Source organism: Oryx dammah, unplaced genomic scaffold, assembly GCF_014754425.2.
Source record: "Oryx dammah isolate SB20612 unplaced genomic scaffold, SCBI_Odam_1.1 HiC_scaffold_6, whole genome shotgun sequence".
Classification (NCBI taxonomy): domain Eukaryota; kingdom Metazoa; phylum Chordata; class Mammalia; order Artiodactyla; family Bovidae; genus Oryx; species Oryx dammah.
In genome coordinates, this window is record NW_024070190.1 from 38,055,929 (window position 1) to 38,077,038 (window position 21,110).

Sequence of the window (21,110 nt, forward strand, 5' to 3'; positions counted from 1 at the left end):
CAGACCCAATTTCAAACCAATTCAGAGTCATTCTCTAGAACAAGTCTTGGTACCAACACCAGTGTTAGAGTTTTCCAGAGGAACAGAAAAAAAAAAAAAATATATATATATATATATATGGCTCTTGACTCACACCATTATGGAAGCTGGCATTCAGTTATTATAGCATGGCCCAGAAAGCTGGATTGCAGGGTCGATCATCCAGTTCTCATCTTCAGACTGACCGGCTAAAGACACAGGAGACCTGATGGTGCAGATGAAGTCTGAAGACAGAAGCCTAGATGATTCCCTCTTGGTCTGGGACACTATTATTTTTTGTTCTACCCAAGACTTCGGGTAAGTATATGAGGCTCACCCACAATATGAGAGGTGGTCAGTTTTATTCATTGGTTACCAAGTTAAGTGTTCATCTCATCCCCAAATATCCCCCAACTTGACACACGCAATTATGTGTCACAACATTTACATTTAAAAAGTTATAGAAAACAACTCATAGCTAAAATCATGCCACTTTCTATTGGATTCTTAAATTTTATTCTTTCAACATCTAACACCTGTCTCTTTGATAGCAAAAGGGTCTTCTTACATTCTAAAATAAAAGTATTTTTCTTAAGAACTTATTTAGTAGCTAAAAGTACCTGATATTACTACTGGTGAATATGTAATAGTTTTATGAGTGTGTGTGTGTGTGTGTGTGTGTGTGTGTGTGGTGTGTGTGTGGGGGGGGCATGCCTATGCACAATTAATAGCAATTTAGTATATTTATGCACATGCAAATACAGACACACTAAAACTGACATTTTGTAGAGAAAGTTTTCTAATTTTACAGGAAAATACTTTATTTTTTCTCCTTCAAGGGCACCTCTTTCTCAACTCACTACTTGGAAGTTGATATTGTTCAGCATCCTGTTCACACCATACATACCCAGGGTTTAACCAACCCTTCATTCTTTCATAAATGTCTGAGAGTCTGCTATATTCTGCATACTGAGTACATGCTGGGCATAAAATGTATCCCCCATGACTAAATAGACCCTTTGCAATAGATTGTGATACAGGAGTAAATCAAATGTTCATACAAATAAATTACAATAGGATCTATAAAAGAAAGGAATATAATGTTTTAAGAGAATATAAAGGAATTATATCTAAGCTGGAAAAATTAAAGATATACTAAGAATGGCAAACCAATTCAATATTCTTGCCTTGAGAACCCCATGAACAGTATGAAAAGGCAAAATGATAGGATGCTGAAAGAGGAACTCCCAAGGTCAGTAGTTGCCCAATATGCTACTGGAGATCAGTGGAGAAATAACTCCAGAAAGAATGAAGGGATGGAGCCAAAGCAAAAACAATACCCAGCAGTGAATGTGACCAGTGATAGAAGCAAGGTCCGAGTCTGTAAAAGAGCAATATTGCATAGGAACCTGGAATGTCAGGTCCATGAATCAAGGCAAATTGGAAGTGGTCATACAAGAGATGGCAAGAGTAAATGTCGACATTCTAGGAATCAGCAAACTAAAATGGACTGTAATGGGTGAATTTAACTCAGATGACCGTTATATCTACTACTGCGGGCAATCCCTCAGAAGACATGGAGTAGCCATCATGGTCAAAAAAAGAGTTCGAAATGCAGTACTTGGATGCAATCTCATAAACGACAGAATGATCTCTGTTTGTTTCCAAGGCAAACCATTCAAATCACAGATATCCAAGTCTATGCCCCAACCAGTAACGCTGAAGAAACTGAAGTTGAATGGCTTTATGAAGACTTACAAGACCTTTTAGAACTAATACCCCAAAAAGACGACCTTTTCACTATAGGGGACTGGAATGTAAAAATAGGAAGTCAAGAAACACCTGGAGTAACAGGCAAATTTGGCCTTGGAATACAGAATGAAGCAGGGCAAAGACTAATAGAGTTTTGCCAAGAAAATGCACTGGTCATAGCAAACACCCTCTTCCAACAACACAAAAGAATTCTCTAAACAAGGACATCACCATATGGTCAACACCAAAATCAGATTGATTATATTCTTTGTAGCCAAAGGTGAAGAAGCTCGATACAGTCAACAAAAACAAGACCAGGAGCTGACTGTGGCTCAGATCATGAACTCCTTATTGTCAAATTCAGACTCAAATTGAAGAAAGTAGGGAAAACCGCTAGACCATTCAGGTATGACTTAAATCAAATCCCTTAAGATTATACAGTGGAAGTGAGAAATAGATTTAAGGGCCTAGATCTGATCGATAGAGTGGCTGATGAACTATGGAATGAGGTTTGTGATTGTACAGGAGACAGGGATCAAGAACATCCCCATGGAAAAGAAATGCAAAAAAGCAAAATGGCTGTCTGGGGAGGCCTTACAAATAGCTGTGAAAAGAAGAGAGGTGAAAAGCAAAGGAGAAAAGGAAAGATATAAGCATCTGAATGCAGAGTTCCAGAGAATAGCAAGAAGAGATAAGAAAGCCTTCTTCAGCGATCAATGCAAAGAAATAGAGGAAAAGAACAGAATGGGAAAGACTAGAGATCTCTTCAAGAAAATTAGAAATACCAAGGGAACATTTCATGCAAAGATGGGCTCGATAAAGGACAGAAATTTTATGGACCTAACAGAAGCAGAAGATATTAAGAAGAAGTGGCAAGAAGACACAGAAGAACTGTACAAAAAAGATCTTCATGACCCAGATAATCACGATGGTGTGACCACTAATCTCGAGCCAGACATCCTGGAATGAGAAGTCAAGTGGGCCTTAGAAAGCATCACTATGAACAAAGCTAGTGGAGGTGATGGAATTCCAGTTGAGCTATTTCAAATCCTGAAACATGATGCTATGAAAGTGCTGCACTCAATATGCCAGCAAATTTGGAAAACTCAGCAGTGGCCACAGGACTGGAAAAGGTCAATTTTCATTCCAATTCCAAGGAAAGGCAATGCCAAAGAATGCTCAAACTAGTGCACAATTGCACTCATCTCACACGCTAGTAAAGTAATGCTCAAAATTCTCCAAGCCAGGCTTCAGCAATACATGAACCATGAACTTCCTGATGTTCAAGCTGGTTTCAGAAAAGGCAGAGGAACCAGAGATTAAATTGCCAACATTTCCTGGATCATGGAAAAAAGCAAGAGAGTTCCAGAAAACATCTATTTCTGGTTTATTGACTATGCCAAAGCCTTTGACTTTGTAGATCACAATAAACTGTGGAAAATTCTGAAAGAGATGAGAATACCAGACCACCTGACCTGCTTCTTGAGAAATCTGTATGCAGGTCAGGAAGCAACAGTTAGAACTGGACATGGACAACAGACTGGTTCCAAATAAGAAAAGGAGTATGTCAAGGTTGTAAATTTTCACCGTGCTTATTTAACTTCTATGCAGAGTACATCATGATAAACGCTGGACTGGAAGAAGCACAAGATGGAATCAAGATTGCCGGGAGAAATATCAATAACCACAGATATGTAGATGACAACACCCTTATGGCAGAAAGTGAAGAGGAACTAAAAAACTTTTTGATGAAAATGAAAGAGGAGAGTGAAAAAGTTGACTTAAAGCTCAACATTCAGAAAACGAAGATCATGGCATCTGGTCCCATCACTTCATGGGAAATAGATGGGGAAACAGTAGAAACAGTGTCAGACTTTATTTTGGGGAGGCTCTAAAATCACTGCAAATGGTGACTGCAGCTATGAAATTAAAAGACGCTTACTCCTTGGAAGAAAAGTTATGACCAACCTAGATAACATATTCAAAAGCAGAGACATTACTTTGCCGACTAAGGTCTGTCTAGTCAAGGGTATGGTTTTTCCAGTGGTCATATATGGATGTGAGAGTTGTACTGTGAAGAAAACTGAGCGCCAAAGAATTGATGCTTTTGAACTGTGGTGTTGGAGAAGACTCTTGAGAGTCCCTTGGACTGCAAGGAGATCCAACCAGTCCATTCTGAAGGAGATCAGCCCTGGGATTTCTTTGGAGGGAATGATGCGAAAGCTGAAACTCCAGTACTTTGGCCACCTCATGCAAAGAGTTGACTCATTGGAAAAGACTGTGATGCTGGGAGGGATTGGGGGCAGGAGGAGAAGGGGATGACAGAGGCTGAGATGGCTGGATGGCAACACGGACTCGATGGACGTGAGTCTGAGTGAACTCCTGGAGTTGGTGATGGTCAGGGAGGCCTGGCGTGCTGTGATTCATGGGGTCGCAAAGAGTTGGACATGACTGAGTGACTGAATTGAACTGAACTGAAACAGATGTTTTGTATAAAATCAAATGAAACTGATTCAATAATAAAGTATTAACTTAGATGAAAATTTAGAGGAATAGAGAAGCATATCAAGACCATAGAATAACATGTGTAATGCCACTCTATCATTTCATGTGTGCATACTAAGTCACTTTCATGTTCAACTCTTTGTGACCCTATGAACAATAGCCGTCCAGGCTCCTCTCTGTCCATTTGACTCTCTAGGTAAGACTACTGGAATGGGTTTCCATGTCCTTCTCAAGGTGATCCTAATGACACAGGTATCACTTCTGTCCCTTCTACCTCCAGCTTTGGCACATGGGCTCTTTACCAATAGCATCACCTGGGAAGCCCACTCTATCATTCAGTAGAGTCCAGTTCAGTCGCTGATATGAAAAGGATATATTTTGGGGGTGTTAGTTCTAAAAGGTCTTGTAGGTCTTCATAGAACCATTCAACTTCAGATTCTTCACTGTTAATGGTTGGGGATAGACTTGGATTACTGTGATATTGAATAGTTTGCCTTGGAAACAAACAGAGATCATTCTGTCGTTTATGAGATTGCATCCAAGTACTGCATTTTGGACTCTTTTTTTGCCCATGATGGCTACTGCATGTCTTCTGAGGGATTCCTGCCTGCAGTAGTAGATATAATGGTCATCTGAGTTAAATTCACCCATTAGAGTCCATTTTAGTTTGCTGATTCCTAGAATGTCGACATTTACTCTTGCCATCTCTTGTATGACCACTTCCAATTTGCCTTGATTCATGGACCTGACATTCCAGGTTCCTATGCAATATTGCTCTTTACAGCATCGGACCTTGCTTCTATCACTGGTCACATTCACTGCTGGGTATTGTTTTTGCTTTGGCTCCATCCCTTCATTCTTTCTGGAGTTATTTCTCCACTGATCTCCAGTAGCATACTGGGCATCTACTGACCTGGGGAGTACCACTTTCAGTATCCTATCATTTTGCCTTTTCATACTGTTCGTGGGCTTCTCAAAGCAAGGATACTGAAGTGGTTTGCCATTCCCTTCTCCAGTGGACTACATTCTGTCAGACCTCTCCACCATGACCCACCCGTCTTGGGTGGCCCCATGGGCATGGCTTAGTTTCACTGAGCTAGGCTGTGGTCCTAGTGTGATTAGACTGACTAGTTTTCTGTGAGTATGGTTTCAGTGTGTCTGCCGTCTGATGCCCTCTTGTTACACTTACCATCTTACTTGGGTTTCTCTTACCTTGGATGTGGAGTATCTCTTCACAGCTGCTCCAGCAAAGCGCAGCCACTGCTCCTTACCTTGGACAAGGGGTATCTCCTCACTACCGCCCCTCCTGACCTTGAACGTGGAATAACTCCTCTAGGCCCTCCTGTGCCCATGCAGCCACCGCTCCTTGGACGTGGGGTTGCTCCTTCAGGCCACCACCCCTGGCCTCGGTCCCAGGGTAGCTCCTCTCGGCCGCGCTATGTGCACCGGTGCGGCTGCCCATGCTCTGTGTGCTGGTCTCTGTTATATTTTTAATTTTAAAATTATTATTATTATCCTTATTATATTTCTACTACTACTGTCATTCCTACTGCTACTATTACTACTACTAGCCATAGGCTCTAAATTTCTGATTTAAACTCTAACCCATGTCAAAATCTTGAGCATTTCCAGCCCCCTATGTGGTAGGTACTTCTATCTGGAGGAAATCACCCCAGCATGGACAGGCCTAGTTTAGCCTTCCACAAGGAATTTTTAAAGAAGCATAATTTATTATGTTATTTAATTGTTATAGAAGGGAGATAATCTGAGGAATTCTTGAGATGGTGTATAGATGCAATTGTGACTTTTAATAATATGATATCTCTCATACCAGTTTCATGGCAGGGGCACTAACATTCTGCTGTGTCCCAAGTTAATACTTCTTGGGTATTTGCTTTTTTTTTTTTTTACTGCATAGTTGTGTGGGGCAATAAGCAGAATATGGATTTTGGAGTTGGAGTTATTTGAAAAGTTTAACTTTGGCTAAGATATTTAACCTCTCTGAGCCTCAGTTTCTTTGTATAAAATGGGCATTGGACTATCTGCTTCAAGGGAAACATTTAAAAAGCAAAGTAGTAACTAATAAATAGCATAGAGCAGCACCTACATAGCACATAGTCAGCACATGAAAGTGAAAGTGAAAGTGAAGTCACTCAGTCGTGTCCAACTCTTTGCGACCCCGTGAACTGTAGCCCACCAGGCTCCTCCGTCCATGGGATTCTCCAGGCAAGAATACTGGAGTGGGTTGCTATTTCCTTCTCCAGGGGATCTTCCTGACTCAGGGATCGAACCCAGGTCTTCCGCACTGTGGGCAGACACTTTAACCTCTGAGCCACCAGGGAGTCCTTCACTTATCCAACTTTTTCACTATTGAAATAAACTACACTGATCTTTCAAAGAAGAGTTCATGTCTTATCTTTGTAGTTGCTTCAAATGTATTCTCTCTAGTACAGTATAAATCTTTCTTTTAATATCATTTATATTATGTTACTGGGACTTCCCTGGTGGCTTTGTAATAAAGAACCTGCCTACAAAAGCAGGAGATATGGGTTCAATTCCTGGATTGGGAAGAAACCCTGGAGAAGGAAATGGCAACTCACTCCAGTATTCTTGTCTGGGAAATTCCATGGGCGGAGGAGCCTGGTGGGCTGTAATCCATGGGGTTGCAAAGAGCTGGACATGACATAAAGGCAAAACAACAACAATAATGTATTTTGTTATTGGTAGCAACTTTTCAGCCTGCCTCCCAGTTATTTAAGAAATTTCTCAGATGCAGAAATTATATGACATATCTTGTTACTTCAGTCATTAGTTTCATATTTTCCACCTAATAAATACTCATTGATTGTTAAATTAAACAACACTTCTTTCACTCATATCCTATATTTGACTAAAATCTACATGTTAACACAATGAAGCTCTGATATCCATGTTTTAACTTAACTTTCAATCTTTTAACTAATCTCAATAATTTCTAAGCTCCTTTCTTGCATTCCAAAACTTTTGTTTAAAATTGTGCCTTTTACTATATCCTCTTTGCCACTTTCCAAGATTTCCAATGATCCTTCAGTTCAGTTCAGTTCAGTTCAGTCGCTCAGTCGTGCCCAACTCTTTGCGACCCCATGAATCGCAGCACGCCAGGCCTCCCTGTCCATCACCAACTCCCGGAGTTCATTCAGAATCATGTCCATCGAGTCAGTGATGCCATCCAGCAATCTCATCCTCTGTCGTTCCCTTCTCCTCCTGCCCCAAATCCCTCCCAGCATCAGAGTCTTTTCCAATGACTTTTCCAACTCTTCGCATGAGGTGGCCAAAGTACTGGAGTTTCAGCTTTAGCATCATTCCTTCCAAACAAATCCCAAGGCTGATCTTCAGAATGGACTGGTTGGATCTCCTTGCAGTCCAAGGGACTCTCAAGAGTCTTCTCCAACACCACAGTTCAAAAACATCAATTCTTCATCGCTCAGCCTTCTTCACAGTCCAACTCTCACATCCATACATGACTCTACACATTTAAACCTTTGGGCACTTTCCTGGAACGTTGAATCTGGGCTGGTCCTGTGGTTCATTAGATGCAGAATGATATAGAAGCAATGCTGTGTAACCCTGGTGTCTCAGTTTTAAGAGATCTGAGCTTCTACTTTGGCCAGTTGGAACACACTTTCTTGAAACTCAGTCATCATATCATGTAGGGAATCCAAGTGGTTATGTGAAAAGACACCCATGAAGGTAACTGAGCCTCAGCTGACCTCCCAGCTGTTAACCACCACCAACTGGCAGATTTGTGAGTAACAGCAGCCTTCCCAGCACCAGTTAACCCCAGAATTGCGAGAAGAAATAATTGTATTAGACCACTAAATTTGGACATTGTTTGTCATACAGCAATAAATCATCAAAACACTGAACTGTGCAGTGATCATAATGGTTGTTCATAACAGCCTTTCAAAAACAGAATGACAAGGACAGTAGCAGCCATACAATCTGATTATCTATCTGAGGTTTTATTTTCTATTAGGTGGCCATTTAGTCTCTGCTTAAACTGCAAATATGTCAGTAATCTCACCACTTGTTAAAACAGTTGATTTAATTTTTAGATAATGCTATGTGAGTACTTATTTTCATTTGTAATAATTTCTTTCCTGTCTTTACCATCCATTAGTTCTGTCTCTATCTCTATGATCTTCTATCATAAAACTTTATAATCCTCTTCACAAAACACATTACATCTTCATTATCTAGTGGTTTGGTTAGTAGATCCTCTCAACCTCAAGTTTCAAACCTCAGAATATGCTTTAGTTAATATACCTCTTGGAAAAAAAATAATAACAGTTCTCTGGAGGAGCCTATCAAGTGCTGGATCTCTTATTTAGAGTTATTAAGTGCATTTGTATGGCACTTTCACTTTATATTCTCCAAAATGTCCCCATGTGTAAACTCACATGATTCTAATGTCCCTAAAGTAGGGTTGAGTAGTTCTTCCTATTCTTTAATGAAAGATAAACTTAGACTAAGAAAAATTAAGAAACATTACCAGGCTATTAAAACTTTCTGAGTCTCAGGCTAGAGTTTTGTTTTGACTTTCTTTGCCATCTCTGTTCCCTCAAGTGTAAAGACATGATGGTGAAGAGATACTCTTCCTCAAGTGTACCCTCATGAAGAAATTATTATATTTCATATAAGTGACAGGTGAAAGGTTGACTAAAGCCATCACACTATACGATTTGTTCAGCCTTACTGAAGGTGAAATTAATACTATGTATATCCCAGAATCTTTAGTCATCTGTCTCCTCAGGCATAAGAGCATCCAACTGAAAGCATAGATCAACAAGTTTTCAAAATGAATCCTTTCCCTGAATGAAAAAAATCACTCAACTTGTCTTCATAGAATTATCCTCTATAGGTCCCCATTCAATAAATAAAATAGGATTTTCAAGGTATATTTATTTTTCAGCTTTGTTAGATCATTTATTATGATAACATATTTTAGGGGAACCAAATTATTTTATATTAATCATAATTACTGGAAAGGTAAAGAAATTATCTTCTACTTTCATACCTAAATATTTCCTGGACATATGTAAAAATATTGAAATTATAAAAACTGATGAAGGAACACCTATATTATAAGTGTGATATTAGTGTAAATGCATATACGAGTGTGTATATCTGTGTGTGGCAGTATATAAGTGGGTTCAACACAAGATAGTAATATACATGATTAAATAAGATATTCAAATGCTAGTTTAGTTTTTTAAATTAACCTATATTTTCAAATTTTAGTTCTTACTTAAAGTAATATTTCATAATGGATATTATAGATGAATTGTAATTTTATAGTATTGTATAGTACTATATAGAAATTATTGTAATGAGTTATAGTAATATTTCATTATAGATGAATATTATTATTACCATGTAAGGACTGAAAATAATATTTTAGAAGAATTTTGAGGAAAAATTTGATAGCATCTTACTTACAATTTGGAAAATTTGTCAACATAAATATGATAACTAGTTTTTGCTTATGTAGAGAAATCCATATACAGCTGACTTGACCCATCATTCTATATATCTTGTTACCTTTCTTTACGTTTGGAGACTGAATTTATTTTGTGTGTGTGTGATTATAACAAAATTTTTCACATCCTTTTACAGACTTCTACCACTCCATATTACTTTGAGATATTCTCTTTCATATCATTTTTCTGGAATTTCATATATTTCCTTTAATTGAACATATGGGCCAACTTTAAATCTGTTAGTATTTGATTAAGGCCAGGAAATCAGTACTTTCAGCATGCCTAATTATCTCAAGCAAGCTTCCAATTGTACTGTCATTAATTTCAGCTCTCCTCAATCTTTAATCAATTTCCTTTTTGAAAACAAATTGCAAGATTTAACACATTCAGATGATAACAAAAAAATCATCTGTGGTGAAGAGTTTTGTGTCCCTGCCAAACTGAATTTACATTATATAAGAGAATATGTTTATTAACTAAGAGTGCCCTCCTTCGTTTAGGAAAAATTTAGTGATGTTACTGTTCATAAGTGAAATAGAGATTATATAATTTAAAGAGCCTTTAAAAACAATTTTGGGACTCTTACTATGTTGATTTCAAACATAAATGGACATTATTTTTATCAAATAAGTATATTGATCTCTGAGATGTTAAATATAGTGCTGAAAAGCAGACAACAAATAACAGTTTACAGTCATGGCAAAGTCTGATGTCAAAATCCTTGTTTGTTTTTCTACATCTTCCATTCTAAACAGAAGTTGGAAGATATAAGTTCTACCACTTTTAATGCTGTTAATGTCAATTCAACTGATTGTATGATCACAAGCTAAGACATTTATCTTCAGTTTCCTTATATGCAAATACAGTTTTATAGATGAGACAGTCTTGATTTAATGGAAGTATGCTGGGTGATATAGCATTTATTCACGGTTCTCAACCATCCACTTCTGTCTCAACTACCTTTATGAATTTTATTTCTCAGGGTCCAACAATCTATTATATTTGAATAAATAATTCCACTGCCATTAAAAAATCTATTTGTGATCCATTTTTGCATTCACTAATCATGCCTACTTGTCAGTGCTGGCCATGGAAAGGTCATTATCTGTTCTATATAGCATTTCACCTAACCAGCAATGTCCCCAATGAATTTCTCAGAGGTTCTATATAAAAGTGTTAAGGAAGTTGTCATAGCATCTTACAAAGTCTAACTGTGTGTGCAGTGGAAGATGGTATCTGTTGCTGGTGTTTACCTGATGGTTTTGGGAGCACACCCTCAGGTCTCATCCTCTTTCTTTTCATCTTTACATACAGCTACCATTTCCCTCAACTTCACCCACCACTCTGATTCTTTGTTCTGTCTTTCTGGGTCCTACCACCTTCCCTATAAAAAAATCCATTTCTTGGTCCTTTTTACCACTCACAAATTATATCGGCATAAGCTTCTTATGTGTTACTCTTTTTTTCTTTACTACCAGATTTTATCTGACTTGTTAAAGTGGAGATTTCTGAGCTGTAGATGTCTAGAGTTGCACCCATAAATACATGTAATACAAGTAGGTGGGTGCATTGTGAATGATTTTCTCTCTGGGTTCAAGTAACATTATTAAACCATCTGAAATTCAAAACACCTCACCATGGAATTCCCTGGTGCCCTAGGAGTTGGAACTCCACACTTTCACTGCCAAGGGCACGGATTCCACTCCTGGTGGGAGAACTTTTTTCCCACAAACCACATGGTTTGGCCAAAAAAAAAAAAAAAAGCCTCACAAGACCTTTATTTTGTTTCTGGAGACTGTGTCTCCATATAAAAAATTTAAACCTATGTTAATTCAACTAATTTTAGATAATAGAAATCCAGTGCAGTTAGAGAAGAAGGCAAAGTTCATGGTACAATGTAATGATGCAGAGGAAGTGGACGCTGGCCATGAAGAAGTTGTAGATTATTTCAAGGACTTTTGTCTTGAATCGAAGATGACAGAACAACCTTAAACTAGAGTGAGCCATGGAGGAAATCTATATTCCACAAGATAACTCCAGTAGCACGTGAAAAATAGAAAAGCACAAGGTTATTCGGAAGAGGATTTAGGAAGTCAGGGACACTGAAGATATTTAAATGGGAAAGTGATTAAAGGTCTTGTTCAAGTTTATATCAGTGTGGTATTTTCCCCCCTTATCAGTTCAGTTCAGTCTCTCAGACATGTCCGACTCTTTGTAACCCCATGAACTGCAGCATGCCAGGCCTCCCTGTCCATCACCAACTCCCAGAATCCACCCAAAGCCATGTCCATTGATTCGGTGATGCCATCCAACCATCTCATCTTCTGTCATTCCCTTCTCCTCCTGCCCTCAATCTTTCCCAGCATCAGGGTCTTTTCAACTCTTTGTATCAGGTGGCCAAAGTATTGGAGTTTCAGCTTCAACATCAGTCCCTTCAATGAACACCCAGGATTGATCATATTTAGGGTGGACTGATTGGATCTCCTTGCAGTCCAAGGGACTCTCAAGTGTCTTCTCCAACACCACAGTTCAAAAGCATCAATTCCTCAGGGCTCAGCTTTCTTTATAGTTCAACTCTCACATCCATACATGACCACTGCAAAAACCATAGCCTTGACTAGACGGACCTTTGTTGACAAAGTAAAGCCTCTGCTTTATAATATGCTGTCTATGTTGGTCATAATTTTCCTTTCAAGGAATAAGCATCTTTTAATGTCATGGCAGCAATCACCATCTACAGTGATTTTGGAGCCCAGAAAAATAAAGTCTGACACTGTTTCCAATGTTTCCCCATCCATTTCCCATGAAGTGATGGGACCGGATGCCATGATCTTCATTTTCTGAATATTGAGCTTTAAGCCAACTTTTTAACTCTCCTCTTTACTTTCATCAACAGGCTCTTTAGTTCTTCTTCACTTTCTGCCATAAGGGTGGTGCCATCTGCATATCTGAGGTTATTGATATTTCTCCTGGCAATCTTGATTCCAGCTTCTGCTTCCTCCAGCCCAGCGTTTCTCATGATGTACTCTGCATAAAAGTTAAATAAGCATGGTGAAAAGATATAGCCTTGATGTACTCCTTTTCCTATTTGGAACCAGTCATTTGTTCCATGTCCAGTTCTATCTGTTGCTTCCTGACCTGCATACAGGTTTCTCAAGAGGCAGGTCAGCTGGTCTTGTATTCCCATCTCTTGCAGAATTTTCCTCAGTTGATTGTAGTCCACACAGTCAAAGGCTTTGGCATAGTCAATAAAACAGAAATAGATGTTTTCCTGAAACTCTCTTGCTTTTTCCATGATCCAGCGGATGTTGGCAATTTGATTTCTGGTTCCTCTGCCTTTTCTAAAAGCAGCTTGAACAGCTGGAAGTTTACAATTCTCATATTGTTGAAGCCTGGCTTGGAGAATTTTGACGATTACTTTACTAGTGTGTGAGATGAATGCAATTTTGTGGTAGTTTGAGCATTCTTTGTCATTGCCTTTCTTTGGGATTGGAATGAAAATTGACCTTTTCCAGTCCTGTGTCTACTGCTGAGTTTTCCAAATTTGCTGACATATCGAGTGCAGTACTTTCACAGCATCATCTTAGGATTTGAAATAGCTCAACTGGAATTCCATCACCTCCACTAGATTTGTTTGTAATGATGCTTCCTAAGGCCCATTTGACTTCACATTCCAGGATGTCTGGCTCTAAGTGAGTGTGCGTGATCACACCATCGTGATTATCTGGGTTGTGAAGATCTTTTTTGTACAGTTCTTCCGTGTATTCTTGCCACCTCTTCTTAATATCTTCTGCTTCTGTTAGGTCTATACCATTTCTGTCCTTTATTGAGCCCATCTTTGCATGAAATGTTCCCTTGGTATCTCTAATTTTCTTGAAGAGATCTCTAGTCTTTCCCATTCTATAGTTTTCCTCTATTTCTTTGCATTGATTGATGAGGAAAGCTTTCTTATCTCTCCTTGCTATTCTTTGGAACTCTACATTCAAATGTTTATATCGTTCCTTTTTCTTTTCTCTTTTGCTTTTCACTTCTCTTCTTTTCACAGCTATTTGTAAGGCCTCCTCAGACAGCTATTTTGCTTTTTTGCATTTCTTTTTCTTGGGGATGGTCTTGATTCCTGTTTCCTGTACAGTGTCAGGAACCTCCATCCTTAGTTCATCAGGCATGCTCTGTATCACATCTAGTTCCTTAAATCTATTTATCACTTCCACTGTATAGTCATAAGGGATTTGATTTAGGTAATACCTGAGTGTTCTAGTGGTTTTCTCCACTTTCTTCAATTTAAGTCTGAATTTGGCAATAAGGAGTTCGTGATCTAAGCATCTCTTAAAAGAAAAATATGAGGGGAACATGGCTAATTAAAATTCTAAGCAAGTCAGGTATCAGTTAATTGAGTTTTTACTGTACTTGCACCATCAGTTTTCAATGCTGTTATTGAAACAGAATATTCTCTCTTTGGAATTTAAAAGTGTCTATTGTATTTCAGGCTCTAATCATCTTCAATTTTTCCCACAGATTGCCATCTGTAAAACTTCTGTAAACATTATTCTAAAAATAACCAATAATCTGTGTATCATTTGTTATTTTTTCCCATTGGAGATGTAGCCCATTTTCCTTTTTATAAATAAGGAAATAGAACTGGGGGGGTGGGGAGGGGGACAAGCAGAGAATTAAATATCTCCAGTCAGTGAATGATAGAGCACTATGAGTAATAATATATTCTGTGATTTTCTACAAGGCAATACTTAACCATTGAATTCAAATTGAAATTTGGCTCAGCTGGTAAAGAATCCACGTGCAATGGGGGAGATCTGGGATTGATCCCTCAGTTGGGAAGATCCCCTGGAGTAGGAAAAGGCTACACACTCCAGTTTCCTGGTCTAGAGAATTCAATGGACTGTACAGGTCATGGGGTCACAAAGAATTGGACACGACTGAGCGACCGTCACACTTTCAAATTAAAAATGAAATGATGAAATATATATTTACAGTTTTTTTTTGTAATTAGCCACCCAATTTTAAAATGTTACCTCTGTGACTGTCTCTCTGTCCCTCTCCACACACACACACACAGACACAGACACACAAACACACAGCTAGTTTCCTGATGGTTCTGCTTTTTTTGCAAACCTCAATTAACACAAAGACCATTAGAGATCAATTAACACCAACACCATAGAAGATCTCCCCTGATACACTTCATATTCCATTGTTTTTTCTGATTAGCTGCTTCTTTTGCTTTCAGGTACCTTTAGTTTGGTTAATAAAGTATATGAAAAGGCATGGAATATAAAAAAAAATGCAGCAATGAGGTGGAATATTTCTGACAAGATACTGTCTAGAGTAGGAGAGTGGAGATGGTAGCTGTAAGGGAGATGAATGGATTTTGCATATGCCTTTGATTATATGCTTGGGCTTCCCTTGTGGCTCAGCTGGTAGAGAATCAACCTGCAATGCGGGAGACCCAGGTTCAATCCCTGAGTTAGGAGATCCCCTAGAGAAGGGAAAGGCTACCCACTCCAGTATTCTGTTCTGGAGAATTCCATGGACCGTATAGTCCACGGGGTCGCAAAAAGTCGGACACAACTGAGCAGCTTTCACTTTCACTTTGAGTATATGCTTATATTTCCCGCTAAAAACAAGCAATAGAAAAACAAGAAAAGATTTGAATTAATTTGAGGCATAACAATGTGAGTGTATAACTTTTAGTGGAGATTTCCAGCAGATAACAGGTAAGTTGGAAAAATCAAATGTGAAATAGATTTAGCAATCATTAGGATATAATTGATTATTAAATCCAAATGGGGAAGTGGCTCCATCCATGAAGAATATATAGAATGAGGGGACTAAGGAGTAAAGTACAAAACTTATGGGAAGCACCAACATTTAAGTATACATGGAGTCAGAGAAATCATAAAGTGCTTGCCAATTTTCAAGAAAGACAGGAGAAAAACCTGAAGTGAACTTTGTCTTATAAACCTGGAAAGGCGAGTACTTAATCAAATGGGAAGACTTTCAAAATTTCCATAGTTTCACTCAAGCAGTAGAAATATAAGCCATATTTGACTGTGTTGTCCCATGGAAGAAGGGATTATGTTTACAGGAGGAATGTAAAGTGACATTACTAGAAAATCTAGGATGCTGAACTTTTAGGTTTGCTTGTGACTGAGAGACTTCTCAGGGTGCAAGACTTTCATTGTTAAAATCAGAACAGTTCCAGACAAACAGTTATGGTTGGTCACCCTGTGAAAGAGAATACTTTTGAAGAAGTAGGAATAATCAGAAAAAAAGTTGAAATTTCCATTCTCCCCCCATCCCCATTATCTCTGATCCCTCTGTAGACACATAATGGAAGAATCTTCACTCACTCAAAATGTTTGTAAGGATGATGGTACACTTACAACAGAGAAATATTTTAAGGCAAGGAGTAGAAAACATTCTGTGAATATGATGATGCCATGTAATTGTGTGTTGTTTTGCTTTGTTTTCAACAGTGCACTGGTGTTCCAGATGGCATAATGGAATGTGTTGGTAGGAAAGCCTATAGTGAGAAATTAAATCAGAAGGGAAGAAATACAGAACAGCAAAGGGTTGAGAGGGGGTAGAGACAGGTGACAGGAGGGACTTGCATTTAGAGGATAATATAAGATGACAGACCTGAGGAATATTTTACTATTTGCTTTGGTTAAACTGTATATCTGAATTCTCATGTAATGATAGCTACATCAACCAAGGAAGAAAAGTCAGTGCTACTAATCAAAGCTTGACTATATTTTCTGTTTCAAATACAGTTAAAAAAAAATACTGTGGTTTTGCTTAGAGTTTCAAATAGAGCATTTGTTAAAAGATAACAAACAAATATTACTCAACACAGAAGCAGAGAGTGCAAACAACAGAAATAGTCAACTCTATTTTCTTTCTTGGCAAAACTCAATTCTGACCTAGGATTTGACCTCAGTAAAACTCATCGTCTGGAAAAATGTTTAACCCAAGTCAGAATAAAAGTATTTGTTCTCATGGACTGCATCATTTAAATTTTTCAGACTGTAGAAACATAAACAAGCTAATACATTCAGGGAAACATTTTAAGGATGCATGAGGAAGTAAATAAAAAAAGAAACTCTATCAATGATTGTACAGTCACACCACATAGAAAATTAAAATTCCATTCTGTGATACAACCTAAATCTAATGAATCATCATTTTGGTCACTTATAGCTCTTTTTTGCCCCTTTATGATTATACCACTTCTATTTCATCATGGGTTCTGCTTGCTACCATCTCATTTCATGTCATCATTCTATATCCTACCACTGTCTACTGAGTTTCTCTGTATTTCCCACATTCAAACTTCCATAAAAATGGGCTGATCTGTAACCAGTGTAAGGAGTTCCTTTATGGCAGAAATCTTCAGTCATGCTACTTCTTAACTACAGAAGAATCTAGATGTCTACCTTAGGTCCAAGGAGATATATCGAGTGACTCAGAGTGTGGAAGGGTGATAAGGTTCAAGCTATGATGAACTATAGTTCAAGAAAGTCTATCAGAAGACTGCTTTAGGTTTGACTCTTGCCTCAGGAGAGAGCATCTGTAGTACGTATCACAGTCAGGTATATGCATTATAGTGAAGAGACTGATGTGAGAGGAAAGGATGAAGGTCATTGGCAAGATCAAAACTGAAATTTATTTTTAGAGTAACTTCATTTTATCAACTTGAAGTTAGTTTCCATAACCTGATCAGGGCAAGCATAACAGAAAATAAAAATGAAGATGTTTGGGACTAGAACTCATATATATGTTGTATTATTTGATCCTTAGATGATCCTTACTGTATTAGGATTCTCCAGAGAAATAGAATCAATACAATATATACGTATATATCAGATAGGCATGTTTTCAGTTTGATTGAAGAGTTCTGAGCTGTCAGAACTGATGATTTATTGCTCCCATCAATACATGTCTAATAGTAAGAAGAGACATGAAGGTAGAATGACATCTATGTCAAGAAAGTAAAGGTTTGCTAGGAACACAGAATCAGACTTCCACTTATCATCCTTTGGCCAATAGGATGCACAAGTAGCCAAAGTGTAGCTAGAAAAAATAAATCTAGGAACAGATATTGAAACAGCTAAACAGTAGTGTCTGTTATAAATTCAAGCATGTGGGTTTTTTTTTTTTTCTGGAAAAATAGAAAATAAAGGTCAATTGTTTCTATTCAGTGATGCAGTGGTTATGATAAAAAGGATAGCAGACTTGCCGAGGCTGCCACCAGGCTCCACAAATAAGCTGAAAAGCTGATCCTCCCTGTCAAGCCTTAAGATGATTCCAGCTCAACCAAGAGCTTAAATGCAACCACTTGAGAGACCCAGATATATGACCCACAGAAACTGTGATATACTAGATATTTGTTGTTTTTAGAAAAATTCGGATGGATAAACTTAATTTGACAGATAACATAAAAAAAAAAAAAGGAATAGTACCCGTAGGACAATATTTCTCTTTAAAAATCAATGCTGAAAAAATTAACATGGGCAAATAGAGCATCAGCACACTGGGACAAAACAGAAGGATAAAGAAGTAACGTTCACCTGCTAGATATTTTAAGGAAGTTCAGTGAAAATATGCATTAAATTATCTCTTCCTTTAAGGAAATAAGACAATTGAGTATGTGCTGTTTTGAGCAGAATTAAAATACCTTAAATTGCTTGCATAGAAATTCCAATACATGGATATATGTAACATTTCCTTAACCTTCTGTTGAACAGTAATTAACATAAAACTATAAAGATTTTACTGAGGATCATAATCATCCTTAAGTGTATGGTACCATAATCACTAATCCTGTTATTCCCTGACAAACAAAGGGCAGCTACAGCTTCAATTTATTGATTATCTCTTTTGCTGTAGAAATACATACCATCTTCACTAACAATAATATACTAAAAGAAAACCATAATTGAAAAATTCACACACACACCAGTGTTCATAGCAACACTATTTACAATAGCTAGGACATGGAAGCAACCTAAATATCCATCCACAAAGGAATGCATAAAAAAGATGTGGTATATATATGCAATGGAATAATTCTCAGCCATAAAAAAGAATGAAATTGGGTCATTTGTAGAGACACTGATGGACCTGGAGACTGCCATACAGAGTGAAGTAAGTCAGAAAGGAAAAAATAAATGCTGTATATTAGTCTGTATATGTGAAATCTAGGAAAATGGTATAGATGATCTTGTTTGCAAAGCAAAAATAGAGATACAGACCTAGAGATCAAAGATGGATATGGAGTAACAACGCAGAATAGCTAAGCTATTGAGGATGCGCATAAATAACAAATTCTTGTGTGTAAACATATATCATATCAATTCAGTTCAGTTCAGTCGCTCAGTCGTGTCCGACTCTGTGACCCCATGAATCGCAGCACACCAGGCCTCCCTGTCCATCACCCACTCCCGGAGTTCACTCAGACTCACGTCCATCAAGTCCGTGATGCCATCCAGCCATCTCCTCCTCTGTCATCCCCTTCTCCTCCTGTCCCCAATCCCTCCCAGCATCAGAGTCTTTTCCAATGAGTCAACTCTTCTCATGAGGTGGCCAAAGTACTGGAGTTTCAGCTTTAGCATCATTCCCTCCAAAGAAATCCCAGGGTTGGTCTCCTTCAGAATGGACTTGGATCTCCTTGCAGTCCAAGGGACTCTCGAGAGTCTTCTCCAACACCACAGTTCAAAAGCATCAATTCTTCAGGGCTCAGCCTTATTCACAGTCCAACTCTCACATCCATACATGACTACTGGAAAAATCATAGCCTTGACTAGATGGACCTTTGTTGGCAAAGTAATGTCTCTGTTTTTTAATATGCTATTTAGGTTGATCATAACTTTTCTTCCAAGGAGTAAGCATCTTTTAATTTCATGACTGCAATCACCATCTGCAGTGATTTTGGAGCCCCCAAAAATAAAGTCTGACACTGTTTTCACTGTTTCCCCATCTGTTTCCCTAATCTCTTAGCATACATTAAATATGTTTTCAAATATTTCAAATTTTCTTCGTAGTCCATCTCTTCCTGTATAGTCACTAATTTTATATTCCTTACACTCATTCCCCATCTACTAGAATTCTCATTTGCTTGACCAATATACAACACTTAGGATAGGTTCTCAGATTTTTAGGTGTTTGAAAATTTCCTTTAGTTTTAAGAAGTACAAAATGCTATGGATATCTACTCTCATACAATAAATAGTATCACTTTAAAAATAAATGGAAGTCATAGTTTGAAAGAAAGCCTTTAAGTTGTCATTCCATAGCTCTTAGCTGACATATTGCATAATTAGGAGTTCCTAAGAAGAACTGATGCTTTTGAACTGTGGTGTTGGAGAAGACTCTCGAGAGTCCCTTGGACTGCAAGGAGATCCAACCAGTCCATTCTGAAGGAGATCAGCCCTGGGATTTCTTTGGAAGGAATGATGCTAAAGCTGAAACTCCAGTACTTTGGCCACCTCATGCGAAGAGTTGCCTCATTGGAAAAGACTCTGATGCTGGGAGGGATTGGGAGCAGGAGGAGAAGGGGACGACAGAGGATGAGATGGCTGGATGGCATCACAGACTCGAAGGACGTGAGTCTGAGTGAACTCTGGGTGTGGGTGATGGACAGGGAGGCCTGGCATGCTGCGATTCATGGGGTCGGAAAGAGTCGGACACGACTCAGAGACTGAACTGAACTGAACTGAAGTGCAATTCTTCTATGAAAAGCTGCAAATAGAGTTTATATATTTGTCAGTGAGTAATACCAGGATATCCAGTGCTCCTGTGGTTAAATAACAGTCTATTCTTCTTCTGAGAAGAAAATAGGCATTCAATGACATTTGTTGAAACAAATATGATCTCTACATGATTCATCCCTTCAAGGAGATTTGTTCTATCTGCTATGGGACATTTTAAAAAGACTTTGTTTTTACCAAGTGGAAATACATGATATTATCCATGTTTTTTTTACCTGAATTATCCAATAGAATTGAGTGAAAAACAAAGAACACACACACACACACACAAATCAATCAGTTTTTCAATCAGATGAGAAAATGGTATTCATGAAACCTTAACTATATAACTACTTTTTAAAAGACTCAGTTACTGAATATTATCCACAGTTAAGACTCAATATACAGGGGAAAATTTAATGAACATTTTCTTTCTTGTAAGTAGTTTCACTTTCAGTTCAATGATGGGTAGATAGTTTCTCTTTCAATATCTCAGATGCATACTCTTAAATATTGCTAGCTGTCACCATCTCCACACATTGATGAGATA